The 24,269-nt window shown below is 42.2% G+C and overlaps 1 protein-coding gene across 1 annotated transcript in view; it reads right to left on the bottom strand.

Moving 5' to 3' along the window:
- Positions 1-23,219, bottom strand: part of LOC121654386 (galactosylgalactosylxylosylprotein 3-beta-glucuronosyltransferase 1) — a 55,241-nt gene extending 32,022 nt beyond the window's left edge. Inside the window, exon 1 of the mRNA XM_042008504.1 lies at positions 23,001-23,219. The gene's annotated coding sequence lies outside the window, so the exon portion shown is untranslated. The remainder of the gene's footprint in view (positions 1-23,000) is intronic.
- Between the last annotated feature and the right edge of the window lie 1,050 nt (positions 23,220-24,269).

Below are 24,269 nucleotides of genomic sequence, written 5' to 3'. Positions count from 1 at the left end.
ATCCCTGTGTTATACTCTATGATGGAATCATGAAAAAACTCTGAAGTATCATCATCTACTGATAGGATTCTATTAATAGATCCATACTGCTTCAGGAAATCTACAACTTCCTCATCCTGGTCTTCCCCAGTTAACCCACTAACTAATACAGCATTTGGGATTTTGATGCTGTGCTTCTGGATTATGTCCATTTTTCTCTTATTCCTGATGTCCTTAAATATTGCAAACAAATCCTCCACCTCCTGGCTGGCTCGCCAAAAATTTTATGTAGCACTTGTCTCCTGATATAATAATAATTTACTGTTAATAATGTGAATGATGTATACTGGGAGACTGACTTAACTTTGGGCCCTGTTTGGAAGGTTCTCGACTCAACTGAGAGGTAGAGGTCTTTTGCAATAATTAAGAAACACACCTGAAGCACAAAATGGTTAACAGGTACCTTGTATTACCATGTACAACATAAACATGACAGAAATGAAATGAAAAGTCACTTGTTTACAAGTGTTGAGGTTCACATAAAGGAGATATAGTTAGAAAAAAACTACTTTCCTCATAAGAAATGAGCGATGAGTAATTTTCCCAACCCGAGTGCACTCGTGTTTAAGTTCCTTATCCAAATTCTGTAAATACTGGATCCAGATTAGGGCTAATATGATAACAAATCAAACAAACCAGTTCAATAGTTAGAGCCCTATATTCACACAATCAATTAATCACATTCATCACTAGCAGAACAACCAGATAACATTACACTCACATCTGGACAGTTTGAGTCCTTCCACAGCACAGGCAGTGTGGATATCAACTTTGGAAAGACAAAAGGGGGTCTTTTGGGGTCAATAGTCAAGTCAAATAAAATAACAACAAGTCAGTCTTAAGGTGAACGCTGTGCACGTGTTGTGAGTTCACGTTATGGTGGGTTCTGGCTGATAGTTTGTGGTGTTCTTATCCTACCCCCATAACCTTGAGGAAAGTGAGGATATCCTTGTATGGTGGAGGATGCAAGCAGCTTCTCAAGACCAATCCTTCAACAGGTGCGAGGATCAGGCAGTCTCATCTGGGTTGGCTCGCCATCGATGCTTCAACTCAAACCCAAAAACCTGGCCTGCATGAATTAACATGGCCAGAGATAAACAGTTATTAACTGTACAGACTAATCAAGTCCATTCTCAACCATTGGAAAATGAAATGCCTTTTTCCCTTTTTTTTTTTTAGGTGCATTCACTTATTTTTAGAATGAGCAAATTACATGAATTAAACACATTTTTTTAACAATACAGGATGAACTTTACAATTTAGCTTGTTTTATAGAGATTACTCTCTTTGGTATTCACATTAACACAAAGAACACATGTCTTAAACAATTTAAACAAATCAGAGCATTATCACCCACAATATAGAAAATATACTTCAACAGGTATTTGTTTACACAGAAAGAATACTCTGCTTTAACATATAGAAGGCACTTTGCCCTGCTTTAACATTTAAGGCAGTTTCTTTTCCCACGTGTAGCTTCACAGACGGGATGGAAGGCAAGCTAGCTGCTGCTTGGCTCACAGATGCTAGTGTAGTTAGCGTTGAACTAAAAACTTGAGTTTTTAATATTTTAGTCGAACATTAACTCAGCATTAATCACTTTTTTTTCCAAAACTCACCAATTCGGGAGTTTAACTCTCATGAACGCCGTTCAGAAAGCAGGAACGTTAACAGCTCGATCAGCTCAGCATACCAGCTCACACAAGCAGCGTGTCACCATCGTCTGTCCGTTGTTTCTCAGCAGAGGCTGCTCACAGTCCTACAAGTGCTCTGATTGGGTAAAGCACGGCTGAGCAAGCAGCAAGCTCTGCTCTGATTGGCTGAGGCACATTTTCACTTCAACCCTTTATCACCTGGGTTACACGTGCATCACCCCTGTAGGGGGCCAATCTGTCCCGGTGCAGGACCACCCTCCGCCCCCTTGGTGGTAGTTTAACCCTGTATACTACCTCACCTAATCGTGCCAGCACTTCGCACGGCCCCACCCAGTGGCAGTCCAACTTGGGGCACCGGCCCTTTTTCCTCTTCGGGCTATACACCCACACCAGGTCTCCATCCACAAAACTCCTCCCCTTTGCTCTCACGTCGTAGTTCCGCTTCTGGCGCATACCTGCCTTCTGCAGCTGGTGTCTAGCAAAAGCGTGCGCAGACTCCATGCGGTCTTGGAGCTTCCTTGCATACTCCGGGCCTGGTGGAACTGCTGGCGAGTCGGGAGGTCTGCCCAACGCCATTTCCGCTGGCACCCGCAGCTCCCGCCCCAGCATAAGCAGAGCTGGCGTGCAGGAGGTGGAATCCTGCACTGCTGACCTGTACGCCATTAGGATGAGGGGAAGGTGCAAGTCCCAGTCGCGTTGGTGCTCAGCGGTCAATATGGCTAGCTGCTTTGCCAGGGTTCTGTTGAACCGTTCTACAAGCCCGTCGCTCTGAGGGTGCAAAGGTGTCGTACGGGTCTTGTGTATGCCCATCCGCTCACACAGAGCTGCAAACACACTGGACTCGAAGTTCCTTCCCTGGTCACTATGAAGGACTTCTGCCGCCCCGAACCTCGTGAACATGCCCTCCACCAGCACGTCCGCCACAGTCTCTGCCTCCTGATTTGGAATGGCGTAGGCCTCTGGCCACTTCGTGAAATAGTCCATGGCGACCAGCACATAGCGGTTGCCCTGGTCTGTGCGGGGGAACGGACCCATCACATCAACCGCCACCCTTTCCATTAGGGCTCCTACCTGTAATTGTTGGAGTTGAGCCCGCGACTGGTCTGAAGGCCCCTTATATGCTGTGCACAAGTCGCAGCGGCGACAGAAGTCCTGCACATCTCTTCGCTGCTGCCCCCAGTAGAAACTTTGCTGCAGCCGACGGAGTGTTTTTGTGACCCCAAAGTGCCCTGCTCCTGTTGTCCCATGTGAAGCCTGTAGCACTGTCTCTCTAAGCCCCTTCGGGACCACTACCTGCCATCTCAGTTCCCCAGTGGCCGGGTCAGTCCATGCCCTCTGGAGCACCCCACTGTCCAGACAGAGAGTCTCAAACTTTGCCACAAGCCCTTTTGTGGCTGGAGAGTGCCCTGCAACATCCTCCCACCGGGGTTTTTGTCCAAGCTCCACCCACTGTAACACCGGCTGCAGGTCTGCATCCTGTTCCTGCTGTGCCCTCCAGCTGGCCGCGTCCACTATTCGCGTCTCCCTGCAGACTGGATGTTCTTCTGAGTGCACAGCCTCAGCACGAAGCGCACTCTCACGAGCATCCCTCTTTTCACAGTAGCGACAACCATCTAGAGCACAGGGTCGCCGGGACATGGCATCTGCATTTGTGTGGCGTGCCCCCACTCTGTACTCCACGCTGAAATCATAAGGGGCCAGTTCCTCCAACCAGCGTGCAACCTGTCCTTCCGGCTCTTTAAACGACATCAACCACTGAAGAGCTGCATGGTCGGTCCGAACCGTGAAAGGCAGGCCACACAGATGGTACCGGAAATGGCGTATTGCCCTCACAATAGCCAGGAGCTCTCTACGGGTTACACAGTAGCGGCGTTCAGCCTTGTTGAAGGTCTTGCTGAAATATGCCACTACTTTCTCCCCCTCTGGACTATTCTGACTGAGTACAGCTCCCATCCCCACATCGCTGGCATCCGTGTCGAGAATGAACCGTAGGTTAGGGTCTGGGGGGGCGAGGATGGGGGCTTCAGTTAAAGCCTTCTTCAATGCAGTGAAAGCCTGCTCACACTCTGGCGTCCAAATGAAGTCACTGTCTCTCTGCTGCAACCGAAACAGGGGTGCCGCTATACAGGAGAACCCCCTAACAAACCGCCTGTAGTAGGATGCCAGTCCAATGAAACTTTTCAGCTCACGCAGGTTAGCAGGGATGGGCCACTCCTTCACCACCTGCACTTTCTCCTCCAGCGTGCTGATTCCTTCTCCACCTACTCTGTGCCCCAGGAACTCCAGCTCTCTCCTCATGAACCGGCACTTATCTGGGTGGAGCTTGAGCCCAGCAGCCGCTATCCTCTGTAGGACCCGCCGCAGGGCACCCAAAGCCACCTCGAAAGAACTCCCATGGACTAAGATGTCGTCCAGGTACACCAGGCATTCCTGCCTGGGGACATCAGCCAAAACCTTCTCCATCAACCGTTCGAAAGTGGCCGGGGCATTACACAGACCGAAACAGAGGACCCGAAATTGCCACAGACCCTTACCAGTACAGAAAGCGGTCTTTGGTCTGGCATCAGTAGCTTTGGTCTAGCTACTGAAATCAGTAGCTAGACTCTTCTCCTCTGTTGTTCCCCGGTGGTGGAACAATCTACCAAACTCCGTCCGATCCGCAGAGTCCGTATCCACTTTTAAGACCAAGCTAAAGACTCAGTTGTTTAAGGAGCATTTCCACATTTAGCTTAACTAAATGAGTCAGAAAGATTTGTCCAGCTTTTTGGCTCAACCAAGTCCTGAAGAAGCTGTGTGCACTTATGCCCAAGATGATATTGTGTGATGAAATCATGCACTTATGCCCAAGTTGATATTATGTGATGAAATCATGCACTTATGACCTAGTTGATATTGTGTGATGAAATCGTGATCCTGTATTTAAATAAAATGACAAAAAAAAAAAAAAAAAAAAAAAAAAAAAAAAAAAAAAAACAATTATATGCACTGCACTAGCACTACATGACAGCACCTGGGTCCAACTGGACTCAAAAGCGGTCTGACTATCACTTAATTATGACGTCCCATCTTGTTTGAATTCATGCTTGTGTTGTTCTTACTCTCAAATGTAAGTCGCTTTGGATAAAAGCGTCTGCTAAATGACTGTAGAATAGAATAGAATAGAATCTGGGCTAAGAGGCACCTGCCAATACCCGCTGCGCATGTCCAAGGAGGAAAACCAGGATGAACCGGACACCAGGTCCAGGGACTCATCGATCCTAGGGAGAGGGTAAGAGTCCTTTTTGGTGACACTATTTAGTGGCCTGTAGTCCACACAGAATCTCATTTTCTGGCTGTTCTTTTTATTGACCATGACCACTCCGGAGGCCCAGGGGCTGTCTGAGGGCTCAATGATGCCACCCTTCTGCATCTCCTCAATTGCGCTGTCAGCTGCAGTCTGGCGTGCTAGAGGCAGGCGCCGGGGGCGTGATCTGATGGGCCGGGCCTCTCCGGTGTCAATCTCATGTTGTATGAGATGGGTCAGACCCACTTCCTCGTCTGTGAAGGCAAAAATGTCTCTAAATTCTAGCAGTAGCTGCCACAGCCCCTCCCGCTGCTCAGCCTCCAGACCTTCACAGTTGCGTCTCCATAGCTCCTGCACCGCCGCCAATCTGACAGTTTCTGCGTCTGGGGGCTGCAGGACCATAGTGGGGGTTTGGACCGTGACTGTAGCACTGGAAGGGAGGGGTGCCAGTAAAACAGCAGGCGCCTGAAGCGGATGGTTGGTCTCCTGCTCCGTCTCTGCTGCTCTCAAGACTGGTTGCTGGGGACCTGGGGTCTGAGCGGGGTGTATCATTTTGACTGCATGACCTCCATCTACAGTCAGCGTGTTACTTCCCAGGTCTAGGACACAGTGGATGGTCCTTAAAAAGTCCAGCCCCAATATGCAAGGGTCCTTTACATCCGCAACCCACACCTTAAAGTCCACAGTTAATCCCCCCACTGATATAGTCACCACTCCTCGTCCCAGCATCGGGGCCAGCTCACCGGTCACCGTCCGAAGCTTCACAGCTGTCGAGTCCAACTGTGTGCCTGCTGGGACTACATCCGGCCTCATCAGAGTAGCAGTTGACCCCGTGTCCACCAGTGCAACACATGGAGTCCCAGCCAGAATGATTGGCACATGACAGACGTTCTCAGTGTGAGTCCAACCCACCACGCTGGCGGATTCAGCCCTATCGCCTGCTTCTGGGGGAAGTAGATCCCCACTTCCCCGGCTGTGGGGCTGGGCCGTACCTGATGACAAGGCTACAGTATGGGACGCTGCAGCAGGGATCTGCGTGGTCCCATCTACGCAGACCCCGGGCCGTTTCCCTGTACCCCAGCGCGCTTCGGGCACCGCACGCTGATGTGGCCAGTCTGTCCGCACACCCAGCACACAGGGGGATCCCGGGCCCGGCCAGGCCGAGAGCTGCTGCGTGGTGGTTGCAGTGTGACCGCTCGGATGAGTTCGGTTAACTCGGTCGCCCAGGCTGGTCTCTACTGGTCGGGGCTTTCTCCGGTCGCCGTTCTCACATCAAGGCTAGTTTCACTTGAGGTGACCTGTCCTGCTCCAGCTCCAACCACCTCACGTTCCACAGCCAGTTCTAACGCCTCCTGCAGGGTACCGGGGTGAGCTAGTTGTGTCTGCACGCGCAGCTCTCTGGGGTTTATGGCTCGTATGAACTGGTCTCTTGCTAACTCACTCTGCACATCGGCAGGCATGTGGCTGTATGCCCGTCTTGCTAGGGTCTCAATGTCATTAGCCAGCGTCCTGAGTGGTTCTCCAGCCCGCCTCATCCTACTTGCCAGCTCTGAACGTAGCACACCCGGTTGGTTATACTGTCCAAACCACCGCTTAAGAGCCCCAACTAATGCCTTATAGTCATTCCGTTCGGCCGGGCTGAGCAACAACAAACATGTCAGAGCCTCGTCTGTGAGGCACAGAGCCAGCTGAAGTGCCATGCCCTCTTCAGACCATCCGGCTGCCTGTGCTAACAGCTCGAATTGGGCATGGAACGCTTCCCAGTCCGCCTTCCCATTATACTTGGGCGTTTTCATTTGAAGCTGGCTACCATGGGCGCCGCCATCTTTGTTTACATGCGGTCTGGCGGGATGCTCGGCGACTCTCGCGGGGTTTCCAGCCCTCCCGGCGCGCTCTGCAGCGCCCACTGAGCCAGTCCCAGCCACACTAGTTAGCTTCATAGCCATATCCTTCACATGAGCCTTGCGGTCCGCCGGCCGGTCGAGCTCCTCGTCCCAGTCCGAACCCTCGTCCGGGTCGCTCATCAGCTCCTCCTTCACCCCAGGACAGATGTAAGGCACGTTGCGTCGAGCAGCCATCTTCCTCGTAAGACGACAGGGGTAGCCACGGAAAACGACAGTGCGGAGCAATTGGCTGTTCACTTCTGACACCAATGTAACGGCTTCTCGACCGTAAGGATGACTCGATCAGTTGCTTTTATAACTGCTCTTTTAATCAGCTCAACATAGGTCGCTGTTGGCCGCGACCACGCCGTACAACTTCGCCTGGAACTCTCTCTCTTCTTCTACCCTCTTTCCTCTTCTTCTACGCTCTCTCATCATTAACACTGCAGCATAACAGATGAACATGCAACTTAAGTAACACAGAATCAATGCTAACCACAACACATTACATTACTTTGTACAGCACTTTTGTCAGCACTGGTGTTTTAAAACGTCTTATATAAATGAAACTGCAGGGGAAAAAAGAAAAATGCTAAACAAAACCAAAAGTAAAAAGGAAATAAACTAGAACAGTCAAACTGTGACTATGTGTGTGTGTGTGTGAAACATGCTAATGGCTGTATAATGAAATAACTGGGGTCACCTAATGTGCATCCTGTTACATACGCTATATGTTTATTATTTGCAAACAAAAGATTAAACTAAGACTTGACCACAAGTAGAACTGAGAAGCAAACGGTAACAGCAGGTGTAAACACACATTTCTAGAGCTGTCCACTTTTGATCGAATCATCCAGGATGGATGTTTATGCTAACATCAGAAATGCTAACACAGTGACAATGCTAGCATGCTAATATAGAGCAAATTTGTAGTTATTTTTTTATTTTCTTGGTTATGGCATACTAACAACAGATTTTTGAGGTTTATGAAGATGTAATTAGTTTTGCATGCATTAGTCATAAACAAAAGCATTGATTAAATTAATTCACTGTAAGAAGATTACAAGTGATTACCACTGATCCTGAGAGAAAATGTCTGCACAAAATCTAATCCATATACATAGATAGTCACATGACCAGCATAGCTTAAAAAGATTTAGTGAAAAAATAAATGAGAGTCCTGTAAATAAACTGATTGTCAGCCATTAGGCTTAAACAGATCGACCTATCTACCAGTCAGGAATGCACATTTTGTCATTCTGAAATTATATTTAAATTCACTTGCCATTGTGTCAGCCCACGTCGGGTTAAGACCTGCGAGTCTACCTGCGCGAGTCCACCCAGCAAAGGCACGAGCTTAAACCTCCTCACAACTATATCAACACACAATGTGTTTCAAACCATCCCTGTCAGACATGGTACAGATCAAGACGTGTCACCCATAGACACCACAATCCACAAAACCTGTTCTTTCCAATGGCGTGCACGTCTGCCACACCCTCTGTTACCTTTGGTCTCTGGAACTGTCAGTCTGCAGTGAACAAAACAGAATTTATTAATTCATTGGTAAATCTCTCAGACACTGAGGTCCTAGCCCTGACTGAAACTTGGATCTGTCCAGAAAACACAGCTACACCAGCTGCCCTTTCTGTCAATTTACCCAAACACCTCGCTCAGCTGGACGAGGAGGTGGAACAGGCTTTCTTATTTCTAAAAAGTGGAACTTTACCTCTCCGTCCTATGGCTACTTGCTCATCACTTGAGTATCACGCAGTAAAGGTCTCTACACCCATCACTGCATACATTCTGGTCATTTACCGCCCTCCGGGTGGCAGTATAGATGAGTTTGTCTCTGAAATGGACACGATTCTCTCTGACATTCCTGATGATGACACACCACTAACTGTCATGGGAGACATGAACATTCACATTGGCAAACCACAGCGACTGACTTTCTGGCTCTCATCTACTCTTTCAATCTCAAACTGGTTCAGACTCCTCCAACACACAAAGCTGGTAATACTCTTGACTTGGTGCTGACCAGAAACTGCTCCACAGTCGACCTGTCCGTCACCCCGCTGCACCTCTCAGACCACTTCCTGGTTAAATTCTCTGTCTTCCTTCCTCATGTCACTCAAGCAGCTCCAAAAATGGTGTCCTACCGCAGAAACCTGAGATCCCTCAGACCTACACAGCTGTCTGATGAGGTTTACTCTACCCTCCCTTCCCACTCAGACTTCTCCTTACTGTCTGTTAATGAGGCTACAGAAACACTCTGCTCCTCTCTCGCCTCCTCTCTGGACAAACTCTGTCCTCTGGTGTCAAAACCAGCCAGACAAAATCCTCCCAGTCCATGGCTCACAGAGGTTCTAAGGGATCACAGAGCTGGACTCAGGGCAGCAGAAAGAAAGTGGCGCAAATCAAAAGAACACACTGACTTGTCTGAGTAGCAGCAAAAACTTGAAACGTTCACATCCAGCCTAAAGGCGGCCAAGATAGCCTTTTATCAGAACAAGATCCGCAATGGACCCAACACACGACATGTTCATGGTGTTTAACTCTCTTCTATCTCCACCACCTGCTCAGCCTCCCACTGTGCTGACTGCAGAAATGTTTGCTTCCTACTTCACTGAAAAGGTTGCTACCATCAGTAACCAATTCACTGAGCCGGACCAACTCAGCCTTACCAAACCAGCTACTGGTGCTTGATGAAATTGTGATGTTTGTATTTAAACAAAATGACTTACAAAAAAAATTATATGCACTGCCTCTAGCACTACATGACAGCACCTGGTCCAACTGGATTCAAAGCAGTCTGACTATCACTTAATTATGACGTCCCATCTTGTTTGATTTCATGCTTGTGTTGTTCTTACTCTCAAATGTAAATCGCTATGGATAAAAGCGTCTGCTAAATGACTGTAGAATAGAATAGAACAGAATAGAATAGATTCAGGAGGTGGATCTGGGAGTTGCAGGTGATGGGAGTGATGGGAACAAATGTGGCACATGTATGTGGTCTGTTGCAGGAGGGCTAGTTAAATCCCATCTTCCCTCTTGCTTGCTCTTGAATAAATGAAATTAATGAAAAATAGCTTAATTTATGTTACAAAATTATATTAGGATACTATCTACAATATCTTGCTATGTATTTGAAAATAACAAAATGCTTTGTAAATTATAAAAATTTAAAAATGGGAAAAAAAACACATTACTGAAAGTTTATAATTGGATTTAATGAACTGAAAAACATAAAAACAACACAAGCAGAGTTAGTTAAAATGGGTTTACAGTCAAATGTAGTAAGACTTCGCCTGAGTGATTGTAGAAACTGTTCTTACCAAAGAACAAATCCAAGATCTAAAAATTTTCATTTGTTGCCAAAATCTTCATAAAAAAGTTTTATGTAAAAAACTGATTTGCTGGTAACGGCTGGTGAACAAAGCCCATTGTTCTTTTCAGGCAACAAAACACACGGTCAATGAAACCAGATTTCTTAATTGATCCTTTAACTGTTTTTATTCTCAAACATGTAAACTGTTCTCTGTTTGCTGATGGTTTATGCTCAGTGGTGTTTTTTTCTTTTTTTAAAATCAATGAAAAGGGGTTGGAGTATAGAGCAAATGGGGTGGATGGTTAAGGCACAATCGGCATGCAGTCCTGCATCAAAAGGCTCTGCAGTGGGGTTCTTATATTTATCATGAGGTAAACATAATACCTGGGTGGACTGGACACACTCATGGAATACAGCGATCACATGCCATCCCTTCTTACTGTAGTAGCCTACAGGATGGTCCAATGGGAAGAATAATAGTTACTACATATAACTCCAGTTCTTAAAGTATGTGTAAAATCCCTCAGGATTAAGAAAAGGTGTTACTCTCTTTGTATCAGAAGGAATCCCAAGATTTAAAAACCTGCATATGTGGATTAATTTGGGTATAATCGTATTTGTTTTTTAATCTCTCCACAATGTGCAGATAAACATCTCAGGCCGTTTGTTCACGTTGCATCTCTCACAGATAGAAATTCATATTGTGTCATCATTTTCGCCTCTTCTGAAACATTTGAGGGGCACTTGTACTAAAATACAGCTTTCCACAGGTTAACACAGTAATTTGAACTAAGTATGCTATAAGATGGTTCTGTGTTTTGATTTCTTCTGCACAGCTAACAGTAAGAAGCTGAACAGCCTCGTCGTCCTGGCCAGGAATTTAGTGGAGCAAAGTCAAATCCAGTTCACTGACATTCATAAGGAGGTAAAATCACGTCACCATGAATTGGCCTGATTCTTCTGCAAGAATAATCCCAAAGTCAAATCATAAAAAAACAAATTTATTGACAATTTGGAATAATTAGACTTAGCAATAATTAAAACGCATGAACTTCACATTAAACTTGCACCAACTATTATATTTGAAACAGATACAGAAAAAAAAATCCCCCCCAAAATGACCACAGACACATTCCCATTCACTGGTCTGATCACAGGCCCAGCACATATAAACTAATTATGGCATGTACTCCAAAAGTAATTAGATCAAGCTTCACTTCATATTCAAATTTTCTGTTTTTGCATGTGGAATTTGTTGATAGCTACGTGCTTGTTTCCCTTGAGGCAATCAATATTCACCAAAGTTTGCATCTTATCACCGCATCAATTCAAGCACGACAATAATCAAGCTTTATATTAAAATGTTTCTATGACCACATGCAACATTTTAATGATGGAATTTAAATCAGGAGCCAGAAGCAGGCGACTATCAGTTCCATCATAAAAATCACAGTAATACTCAGCTGGCCTTGTAATTACCTTAATCCAATTATTTTCACGATCAAAGTGAGAAACAAGTCGGTATAAGTAGTCACGGCAAATCAAAAAGCATCTAACTTTGCCTTCAAGTGATGTTAGAATGTGGGATAATATTCAGAATCACAGGATCAGTGAAACTGGTTTCAATATGCATTACATATGTTAAATAAAAACAAAAGATTTATATCTATATTTAAATTTAGATCTATAAGAGAGGGAAAATAACATACATTTCTGCTTCCCCCCAGTCAAGTATGAATAATGTGGGACTCATATTAGGCATTTCAATCTTTTAATCTCTTTGTATGCATGACATCGACTACATTATACACACAGCCACAGCAAAGTCCCCACTTTACAACATCAATTTAGACTCCACACCAGCAATCCTAATTACAAAAACACACACAACATGCATATATTTACTTGTTTACTAGCTTCTCAGTTGTTGAGATTGTTTGTCCCCACAGGGGAGTGATAAACTTTAAAAAGTAGTGCAGGAAGTTTTAAGTAGTCCATGCTAAATCAGGTTTATTTAGGTGAAGAAACTGAAACTACTGCCTTACATTTTCTGTCAGACCTCCTGCTTCACTGTCTGGCAGTTTATAAAACTCTAAAGCAGGGATGCTAAATTTGGTACTACGAGGGTCTCAATCCAGCATGTTTTCCATGTATCCCTGCTCCAACACACTTGGCTCAAATTGATGTTATTGTGCAAAACTTGATAGACTGTTAGATCCATTTAATTTGATTCAGATGTGTTGAAGCAGCAATACAATGAAAACCTGCAGAACTGCAGTCGGCTCTAAAGGTTCATTGATGTACAGGCTGGGTTCTCGTGTTTTTTTTTAAACACTTTTTTTCGTGATAAAGGGATAATTTATCTCGTTATCTTGAGAAAATAAAACTTTGTTTTGTTCAAATGCAGAGTTGCGAGGAGGCTGGAGCTGCTCCTGGTCCATCACAGAACCAACACAGAAACACAAGCATTCAATCAAACTCGCAGTCATTCCAAGCGAGAATTTAGAGACTCATGCATGTGGGAGGAAGCCGGGAGAGAATGCATGCATACATGGGGAGAACATACGACTCAACACAGGTTTCCCCCTGGTTGTTGTTAATATATAAGAATTATAAAAATAAAATGCATTAAGTATGCACATTACTAAATGATACTGGATTTAATTGAGTGTGTTTGTGTTGTACTGGACGAATCCCAGACCTTCTCCAGGAGTTCCTTCATGCGTTGGATGCAGCAGTCTGTCTCTGAAGGAGCTAGAGGTGAGGGGAAGGGGGATGGGAGCTTAGCCATTATCTTCTTCTCTCCCAACACTTCAGCTGGTTGATCCAAGGGGCATACCAGTACAGAGTTGTTGTGTACTGGGATGCCCCAGTACAGCAACAGACACACGCTAACGTCAGATCAAGCTAAATCCATCACGATCAATACGTCAGATTTTACTTCTATCAAGTCTGACAAAAGCTGATATGTGACGTGTCTGTCTATTAATTTTAGCAATCACTCATTCAAATAATTACACGTATACAGCATGACTGTAGCCCCCCCCCCCCCCCCCCCCCCCCATCAGCTGTCTTGGGGTCTGTTTGATCATGAAAACAAAACTTTGTTTTATTTCATTATCATGAGAGAATGGTCCTTGTTATCTCAAGATAATGATAAAATTAACTTGTTATCTCTAGAAAATGATTTTAAAAACAATAATAGGTGAAAACGACTGCTCTTGGCTTTTGCATTTATGCTCCCTTCACGTTTATTTTTTTTTTTGCAGTTTATTTGTATAGCACATTTCATGTACAGGACAATTCAAAGTGCTTTACATAAAACAAAGATATTACAGATATTTAGAAATAGTAAAAGGCATCAACACATAATCAACACATAATCACAATAAAATAATAAATTACATTAAAATGATTAAAAGCAAGATAAGTTAAAAAAAAAAGTTACCGTGCAGATTTCATGCATAGGCACATGAGAAAAGAAATGTTTTTAACCTGGATTTAAAAATGTCTACATTTGGGGAAAGTTTAATCTCCACTGGCAGTTTGTTCCATTTGTTTGCAGCATAACAGCTAAATGCTGCTTCTCCATGTTTAGTCTGGACTCTGGTCTGGACTAGTTGACCAGAGTCTTTGGATCTAAGAGTTCTGCTAGGTTTATATTCTCTGAACATATCACAGATGTATTCTGGGCCTAAACCATTCTGGGATTTGTAAACAAGCAGAAGGGTTTTAAAATCTATTCTGTGACTGACTGGAAGCCAGTGTAAAGATTTCAAAACTGGTGTGATGTGTTCAGATCTCTTAGTCCTGGTTAAAACTCTAGCAGCAGCGTTCTGGATGAGCTGCAGATGTTTAATGCTCTTTTTAGGAAGTCCTGTTAAAAGACCATTACAGTAATCCAGTCTACTGGAGATGAATGCATGGATGAGTTTCTCTTGGTCTTTCTGGGAGACTAAACTTTTAATTCTGTTGATGTTTCTGAGCTGGTAAAAAGCTTCTTAGTGAAGCTTTGATGTGGCTGCTGAAAGTCAGGTCTGAGTCTATCAACACTCCCAGGTTACGAACTTGGTTGGTGATTTTAAAAGCCCGAGTCTCCAGGTGTTTGCCAATGCTGACCCTCTTGTCTTTGCTACCAAACAGAATAATCTCAGTTTTGTCTTCATTTAATTGTAGAAAATTCTCCCTCATCCAGGTGTTTATTTGCTCCAGACACTGACACATTAAGTCTATTGGACTGCAGTCATCTGGTGACAGAGACACATAAAGTTGTGTATCATCTGCATAACTTTGATAACTAATGCTATAGTTCTGTAATATTTGACCCAAAGGGAGCATATACAAGTTGAACAGAAGAGGTCCAAGGACTGACCCCTGGGGGACTCCACAAGTCATGGCCACTCGCTCGGATTCATAGCTGCTGATCGTAACAAAATAACTCCGGCCTTCTAAATAGGACCTGAACCAGTTAAGGACCGCTCCAGAAAGTCCAACCCAGTTTTCCAGCCTATGCAACAGGATTCTGTGATCTACAGTATCAAACGCAGCACTGAGATCCAACAGAACCAGGACTGATACTTGACCAGAATCGGTATTCAACCTAATGTCATTTAACACTTTGACCAGAGCTGTTTCAGGGCTGTGATGAGGTCGGAAGCCGGACTGAAATTTATCAAGATTTCCACTTTCATTTAAAAAGTCATGAAGCTGGTGAAATACAACTTTTTCAATAATCTTGGAAATAAAAGAGAGGTTAGAGACAGGTCTATAGTTGTTCATTATAGAGGCGTCTAGAGTCCTTTTCTTTAGGAGGCTTAATAGCAGCTATCTTTAGTGACTTGGGAAAAATGCCTGATGCCAGTGAGCTGTTAACTATCAGTAGGAGATCACTTTCTACTGAGGTAAAAACTGTTTTTAAAAAGTCGGATGGTATCATCATATAAATAAGCATGTCTGTTTTAAATGTAGAAAAACGTTACTGCCCACATACTCCCATGTGTCCTTGCATGGTTGTCAGTACATTAAGTAGAAGGCTGCCTAGATTTAGGGTTCACTTCCAACATCAGTTTCAGACAATGGCAAACATAGAGACGGTGAAGGAGATCATGATAATGCTCTAGTTAAATACCTTGCATCTTCTTATTCTTTGTTCAGCTGGTTACATACAAGCTAACGCTACTGCGCAACACTGCCCCTGTGGTTTCCAGTGGTACTACTCTGTTTGTTATGTCAGGGTACGCATCTGTAAGCTCTCTAAAAACAGACTGAAATATGTATTAAATTAATGCAAAAAACAGAGAAGGGTCTGTCTGCATGTGTATTTATTCAATTCAGTTCAATTCAATTCAGTTCAATTCAACTGAATTTAATTCAATTCAGTTCAATTCAATTCAATTCAATTCAGTTCAATTCAATTCAATTCAATTCAATTCAATTCAATTCAATTCAGTTCAATTCAATTCAATTCAATTCAGTTCAATTCAATTCAATTCAATTCAATTCAATTCAGTTCAATTCAATTCAATTTAAATTTATTTATATAGCACAATACAAACAGCACCTGCTGACCAAAATGATTCACAGATAAAAACAGATAAAATAACAATAAGACAACAAAAAATAATACAATAAAATGATAATAAAATAACAGTGAAAGTACCAAGTAACAAGCCAAGGTATAATTTCAGCTCGTGTTGAAGGCCAGGGATAAGGGATGTCATTGTTCCATCAGCTAGGTGCTGCCACAGAAAAGGCGTCTTTAGCCTGGCCTTAGGAACAACCAATAGGAGCTGATCAGCTGACCTCAAGGCTCTGGGTGGAGTACAGGGCTGCAATAGGCTACTTAGATAAGGTGGGCCCAAGGAGTTTAAAGACTTAAAAACAATCAATAAAACCTTCACTTTTACCCGAAAGGCAGCGGGAAGCCAATGGAGGATGTGTAACACAGGGGTGATAGATTCACATCTTTTTGTTTTTGTCAGCAGCTGCAGCGTTTTGAACGCTCAGTAAGCGTTGCAGGGAGCTCTGCTCCAAACAGACATACAGAGAATTACAGTAGTCCTGACGAGATCTTATGAACGCTTGGATTGCTCTTTCAAAGTCATTCTGAGTAAGATAGGATTTAATCTTTGCAAGGGTCCTAAGCTGGAAGAAACTGGCCTTGATGACAGCACTAATGTGTTTGTCAAATTTAAACAGAGGATCAACAATCACACCCAGATTTTTAACAAGAGGACAGCAGTAAGAGAATAGAGGACCAATCACACTGTGAAGTCCATACTGTGTCCGAACACCAGAATCTCCATTTTGTTTTTATTTAGGTACAAGAAGTTAGATCTCAACCATGTCTGAACCTCGCTAAGACAATCCTGGAGAGTATTTACTGTGGATTGGCTATCACTAGTGGTTACAGGCAGATAAATCTGTATGTCATCAGCAAAGCGGTGGAAGAGGACATTGTGCTTTTTAAAAATAGAAGCCAGGGGAAGCATTTACAGGGTAAAGAGAACAGGTGCTAATATAGAATCCTGGGGTACACCATAATTCAGAGGAGACACAGAGGAGGAGTATTGTCCTAAAACTACAGAAAACCTCCTATTAGTGAGATATTAGTGAGATAAGACCGAAACCAGCTAAGTGCTGAACCCTTTATGCCTACAAGAGTCTCCAGGCGGGTCAGAGCGATGCTGTGATCCACAGTGTTGAAAGCTGCAGATAAATGGTAAATGGTCTGTATTTATATAGTGCGTTACTGTACCTGGAACGACCCCCAAATCCCTTTACATATACATCCATTCACCCATTCACACACATATTCACGCACTGATGGCGGAAGCTGCCGTGCAAGGTGCTCAACCACGACCCATCAGGAGCAATTAGTGGATAAGTCTAAAAGCAGAAGAACTGCCGAGTTCCCCGCTTCAACTGTTAAAAGACGTTCATTAAAAAGTTTTGAAAGAGCCATTTCAGTACTGTGGTGCAATTAGAAACCATACTGAAACTTTTCACCAGTGTCATTAAGATCAAGGTAAGCCTGGTAATTTTCTCTAAGACTTTAGATACAAATGCCAGGTTAGAGATGGGTCTGAAGTTAGACAGCACATTTGGATCAAGCATACTCTTACTCTTACTATTTCTGATGAGCGGCTGGACCACAGCATGTTTGAGAGCAGTAGCAAAACAGTCAGACATCAAAGAAGCATTTAGCCCTTGCAGAATATATGGACCAATACAATCAAAAGCATCTAGAAACAAGCGACTTGGAACAATGTCCAATAAACAGGAAGACGGCTTTACCTGTTTAACAATTTTAGCCAGTTCATTTAAAGACACAGGCTTAAAACACCTGCCATTAAAACATTTAACGTTGACCAAACATAAGTCCTAAGACTAAATTTGAAAACTGAACTCCATTGAGTTTAAACTTAGTTGTGAAGATCTTGAATATAACTACATAACTGAATAACTGGTTCTTTTTTTATTAGGTAAATCAATTAATGTGTCTTTACTGGACAGTTGTTGCTGAGGACTGTGTCCATCTAATAAAGAAAGTTTCACATTGCTGTACTTAAAGTGGTGTTAAACTTGACAGGTTTTCACATTTTGGCACCTGTTTACAAAGACTAATTTGGCATCTGTTTTGCTTTCTTTTTTTCTTTTTTTTTGTAGCTCTTTCCAGCCAGTAGATATCAGTCACTTTCTCTCTTTCTTTTCCTTTCTTCCTCTGATAATGTTCTCTTGGGTTTCTTTATTAAATCAACCATAGAGTGCATCCAAAATGGCCAATATATCGATATCTGGCTGCTGAGGTGTCATATGTGGTAAAGTAAAATGCAGTTGCCATGTGATGCTCAGGGCTGGAAAAAAAGTTGTGAAGTGTAGTTCTTCAGTTAAAAAAAGAGCTGCAGGGAAACAACAGATCCAGAAATGTACATCAAGAATTTCAGGTTGCCATAAAAATGTGTGATTCTGGGGCCTTCTAAATGGGCTCCCAGTTAACCTATTGTGCCCTTGGCAAAACAATTCATCCTCTTTTCCTCCAGTGTGTCCATCGCTGGTGTAAAAATGTTCGGTGGTGGTTGGAGAGGCCGTTGGCTTGGATTGGATTGGTTGTCAGTTTGCCCCAGAGCAGCTGTGGCTACACGTGTAAGTTACCACCACCAGGTATGAATGAGGAGTGAATGAATAATGGATTCACTGTAGAGTGCTTTGAGTGCCTTAAAAAGCACTATATACACTTAATCCATCATTTTTATTAAAAGCATTGAATTTTAAGGTGGGAAACTTATGTAGTGTCGCTTTAAGAAAATAGTCACAAGGGCCATTTTTTAAACTTAGATATTTAAAGTAGCTTTTAAATATTTAGCTCATGAAATAAATGTACTTTTATTTCAAGATCTTATAAAAGATGTAGGATCTTGAAATAAAAATCTTAAAACTAGTTACTGCTTCTTTTTTTTTGTTGTTTTTTTATAAGCAGCATCGTGCTCCCAGTTTATTTCATTGTTATTGATAACTTTTCCCTTACAATTTGTAATTGTTCAAACATAATTGAATGTCTAACAAGAAACTGTTGTTTTTTGTACTGTTTCTGTTTCAAATAAGCTTTTTCATGGTGCAGAGGATTAGATGAGGTGGACACAATTGTTTTCCTGCAGGTAGATGGTGCAGCACAGTATCTGGTGTAATATCAGAGCAATTAAAAAATGGATGAAAGTCACGTTGATCAGCCAGCTGTGACTGATGTCTGCAGAGTCAGCCATGTATCTGACATCAGGAGAAAAAGTTGACATTAACCTCAAGGGAGATATTTACAACCCTGTTCAAATTAGTGCCTGGCTGCAAATCAGAAAAATAGTTTCTTTGGGAGCGTCCAGTTCTGCAGCTGGGCTCCTAAAACTGTTTTGAACTACAAACAATGATGCAACCAACTTATTTTAATAAAGACCAAGCAGTCATTAGTAGGATGGGCACAAAGTCACAGACCAGCTGATATGTTGGTAATCAGGAGCTTGATTCTTGCTTCAAGAGGACATGAGCCTGATTATTTGTTCAGGTAAAATATTTAAGCTGTGCTGTTTGACTCAGATCAAAACGACTTTATTTAATCTGCCTTTATACATCAACTCTTCAACGAGTGTCTCAGACTTCACTCTTCAGTTTAACTACTTTACGATGTGTTATTGTCTCCATGGTCCAGTTCAGGATCAAACTAGTGTAGAAGAGCTCTTCAAATGTCCTGCCTGGGGTTTTCTCCACATTCAAATCCCCTCATTTCTTCTTTTTGTTTGGACTGTGCTTGTGTAAAGGTTTTAGAGAACCTTTCTTTCATGGTGCCATCATCTTCTTTTATGCAGAATGACCATTTTCTGATTAATTCAGGTTATGTGAATCCATCAAATAAATTACAGCTCATTCTTGTATGTTATATTAATTTAAATTAAATAAAAGAACTGCATCCAGTGAACATATTATGTCTTTATTTTCTGTTTTACTTCATGAAGGCTATTTGTTTGTTGTTGCTGTTCAGTTGCTTAATATTTTATCATTTATTTATACTTATGTTTACTTCTGAAGTTTATGAGGTGGAGCTGCACGTTCCCTTTTGGCAGATATATGTTGTGAGGATGTTGTTATATTTCATCTGCTGCCCCTGCATAGCAACATTCTTGCTACTCCATGCACTGAGTAAGAAATTTCTAATTCATACACAGATTTCCCCCACGCTAGACATTAATGATAATATTCCTGTCAGCGCCTCTAACAGCTGATCTGCTGTGACAGTGTTCAAACTCCAGCCAAAGAAATTCGGTTCGACTGGGCGCTGAATTCTGAAAAATTTTGCACCCTCCTTTGATTTGGTTTTCTTTCACACTTCCCTTTATTAAAGCAGACCGATCTGCCTGAACAACATCATGCAGTTAAAACAACTGCTCACTAGCAGCAATAAACCCTAAAACGACATCTGACCAAGAAGAAAAAAGGAAAAATTCGGCTCATTAAACGGCTGCAAATCTACTGCATACCCATTGAAAATGGCTCATTCGTTGCAAGTAAACAGTAGATAAATGATGCAGTCTTGGGGTTTCTGTATTTGTTTAAATATAATACATACTCCCAACAAACTGGTTTATTAGATGGCCCATTTGCTTTCACACTGTAACCGAACAGCACCAGGGTTCATTTGCAAGTGAACTGAGTTTCCGACAAAAAACGCAGATGGAAGTTTGTGGTTTTGGTCGGAACCAAAGTGCAGACCAAAAAAAGTCTCCAAATGAACCGTATCTGTGGAGGTGGACTAGGGTTTGTTTAAAGTGGACCAAACAACTCATTTATACACCAGGTTTATACTGGGACTGGAAAATACTGGTTTGTGTTATCACTAATAAAAACCATATGTTTAGAATCGATCATGAATATTCTTAAAACATTATATAACCCATATTTATGCCTCTACTACACATGTTGCATCACAATAACACCCTTTTTATCAATAACATTCATAACATTGATGGTTTTGTTCAAAGATAAGGCATTAGTCATTCAGACTGTGGTCACGTTTATATTGTTGTTTTTCACGACTTCATTCACTGACAGAAAAATCTATTATTTTATTACCAATTTACGCAAGTTTAGAGTAGATCTGTTTAATCATAAAAACTCCGCTGCTGTAAAGTCAGGGTTCATGCTGTAGCCTGTCACAGTGCCTTAACATTTCATATCAACATATCAAACATGCTGTGGTTGTGTAAAACATCTAGCAGAGACTGGACCCCCTGACAGTTTCTCTTTTTTCATGTTTCTGTGATTGGCTTCTTGCTTGCAAAGATTTTATTGCCTGCAGGGAAAAAGGAAGTCTGTCACCCCACTCGAGTTAACTGCTTTCACCTTGGTTTGTGCGCTGCCTGCTGTGTGCGTGAGAATGAAGGACTGCAGCTTGATCAACGCGCTGTTATGAACTTTCAGCTGAATTTGTTGATGTTCATTTGGCTTCAGCTGTAGACAGCACTGTTATTTAATGATGTAACTGTAAAATCTGGTTGTTTCCTCATGTTTAATTAAGACTCATTGCTATCTGATTGCCTCTGTTTTTATGACTTCAGGCTGTTCAAACTGTTAGAAATAATCTACAAATGTCCAAGCAAGTAGGACTGTTCCAGCAAACGGAGAATCATGTTTGGTTTCTGTGAGATTGAAGGGGCTAAACTGTCCTGAACCTCAACTCTGTGCTTATATTAAGGCAACAACACGGCGGACTTGATGTGTTTCTGTTACAAAGCCGACAGATTTTCATACACCTGCCATCATTGGTGACATATTTGGCCAAGATTTTTCATTTAGTGTTTTGTTCTCCCTTATCAAATCTCTGACGGAGTTCAGTGGGAACTTCAGAGGAGTCAGCATGCTGCCTCATATTGGACAATAGTGCTGGTTTGGCAGGGACCCACTCTGTGTATTGATCTGCTCATGAAGCATTCCCTCTGCTTCCAGTGAGAATTTGCCTCTGATCTGAACCAGCTTTCAAGTGGGCTAAAACACCCACGAACAATTTGACTTGAAGGCACTTTTTTTAAAATCATGTACATCAAGAGTACAGTAGAATATGCAAAAAAAAAAAAAACCCACAATCCTGCATTAGTGGTTCAAAGGCTGATCATTTTCCCTCGAATATCCATCTGAGCTACTGTTAATTCTGCTGAGAGGCATTTTATTTAGATTACACACAAAATGATATGGGGATAGAAAAAGGTATGGGGGGGATTTCAGATGCTTCAATGAAATCAGCCTCTGATGGAAGCAGATCTTAATTTGAGATCAAAATATTTCAACAGGGACTATTTGTGAGCAATTTGTTAATGAATAGGTTAGTAAATGAAGTGCAAATCTGACAGTTGAGTCTTCAGTGAATAAATTAATGTGTTTTCTTGTTCATTTTTTTCAGGCTCCAAAACAGAGATCAATGCATTTTATAATTTGCATGCAATGTTTAAAAAAGCAGCATGATAATCCAGTACCAAGTAACTAACTTTAAGCATCAGAAAATGTAGAGACACAAGTGAAACCACTGCACAGTCTCTGTGCTGGAACTTTAAATTTTATTGTTGCAAATAAAGACGACAGTAATTGACAGTTTGTGTCTGGTTAAAGCAGCACCACTGGAATATTACACATTTCAAAATCTTGAATTAATCAGTTATTCTCACTAATTGCTGCACTGCTGTGCTGCCACAAGTATTTCTCTTTTTTTCTTTATGTTTTTTGCATTAATGATAAAAACACATTTAAAGCTAATGAGATACATACGTTTTGTTGAATTAGAAGTTTTTGTTGAAAACTATTTAAGTCTTTTGGTCTAAAATTATACAAATGTTAAGCTGCATCTTCATTAGTGGCAGTTTTTCTGTTTGCTCCTGACAGGTTGGCAGCAAGATCATCCAAAGTCTAATTAAAAAGATTCTCCAGAGCTGAGCAAAGTCAAGATGAAAGGTGTATCCTGACTGTGTGAAATATAAATCACAGTAAAGAAAATCTAATCACCCACTTTATCATAAGAAAGACAGATTTCTCCATCTGAAAAGTACCACAAACAAACAATAACATCCACTGAAATGCCTGAAAGTTCTGTGTAGTTGAACTAGAGGTTTTGGGTGAGCCATGCTTACTGTAGGTTTTGTCTGTGGCTGGATGTGCACTATATTAGACCGAACTCATAAAACCCTCCTGCAAACAGAAATCATGTCTGATCTGGTAACCCTGCACATTTAAAAATGAAGCGTAAAGGAGGAAAACAAAAAAGTAGCTCCAACCTTAATTGCAGACTGGAGCCGCCGAGCATCCACATCTCCATCTCTGCGTGCTGCCCTCTCCTCCTCTGTCTCTGCCTCCGAGCTCGAATGATCTTGTTAAGACAGATTTCAAACACTCTTTGCTGCAGACGCTGTCGTTCCCATACGAATGCTTCATCCCTGGATGAATGAATCGGATTTCTAGGTGCACATGCTGGGAATGCGCTAGCAGAGCTCACGTCGTGCTCCAGCACTCACAGACTGAGATGTGGGAGAGGGCAGTTTGTTTGGCATCACAATCCCACCTCCTTCCCTCCCTCCCTCTGTTCTTCCCTCCTCTTGTAGCTCCTCTTCTCTGTCACTCTTTCTTCCCTTTAATTCGTTGTCACCAGCTCTTGTTAGTTTCTCCGCACTGCAAATTTTCCACTTATCTTGCTGTTATTATGAATGTGAGGTTGTTTGATTCCAGGATGGAGGGACAGACGTTTTCTTTCCTTTTTTTTATTAATACTAGACTAAGGCTGCTTCTGCTTTGAGAAAAACTCTGAGCCCAGTCTTCTCAGAAACAAGCTGCTACTGGAGAAGAAAAAGAGGAAAAAGTTCTTTGCACAATGAGGGGGCACTAACAGCCACAAAATCGGCTTTTAAACATGAGACGCAATTAAATTTTTTGACAGTGAATGAGCACCTCTTTGTAACCATTAAGTGCTGCTTTTCCCGTTTTGAGAGGGGTGACATTTAGAAGAAATGCTCAGATACTGAAGATAATCCACCAACTTGACTTAACCTTTACCAAGTAATAGATGGTGGCTGTGCATCATGTGACATCTAAGTAATTGGAAAACAATATGAACATTTTATTTCCTCGCTGTACAGGTGATGAAGTAATCCCACAGAAAGTCAAACTTCAAAGGTTTTCTGTGTAACTATGATGCTGTTTGTGTTGTACTCCAAGAATAATGTGTGAACAAATGTTTCCACAATCAACACAATAATGAACTAAATGTCTTTATGACAGCGTTTTCTTGTAACCCTGTCAACCCTGAAATATGAAATAAAAAAATTATATATATTTACTTTGTTATTCAAACTTTTATTGAATCTTTAAACAAATCTACAAAACTTTATTATTTTCTCTTGTCTTTACTCGTCCCCCTTTTTGTGTACACCCTGTCAGGTCCAGCATTAATATGTCATTCAGCAAAAACCACTTTACAAAATAAAGAGCAATACTCAGTTGTCAAGGGGAGTCTCGTATCCACAAATCTCCATACCTTTATATAAATCAAG

This window comes from Melanotaenia boesemani, chromosome 15, assembly GCF_017639745.1.
Source record: "Melanotaenia boesemani isolate fMelBoe1 chromosome 15, fMelBoe1.pri, whole genome shotgun sequence".
In the NCBI taxonomy this organism is placed as follows: domain Eukaryota; kingdom Metazoa; phylum Chordata; class Actinopteri; order Atheriniformes; family Melanotaeniidae; genus Melanotaenia; species Melanotaenia boesemani.
The sequence above is the reverse complement of the archived record's forward strand: the minus strand, read 5'-3'. Positions and strand labels throughout refer to the sequence as shown.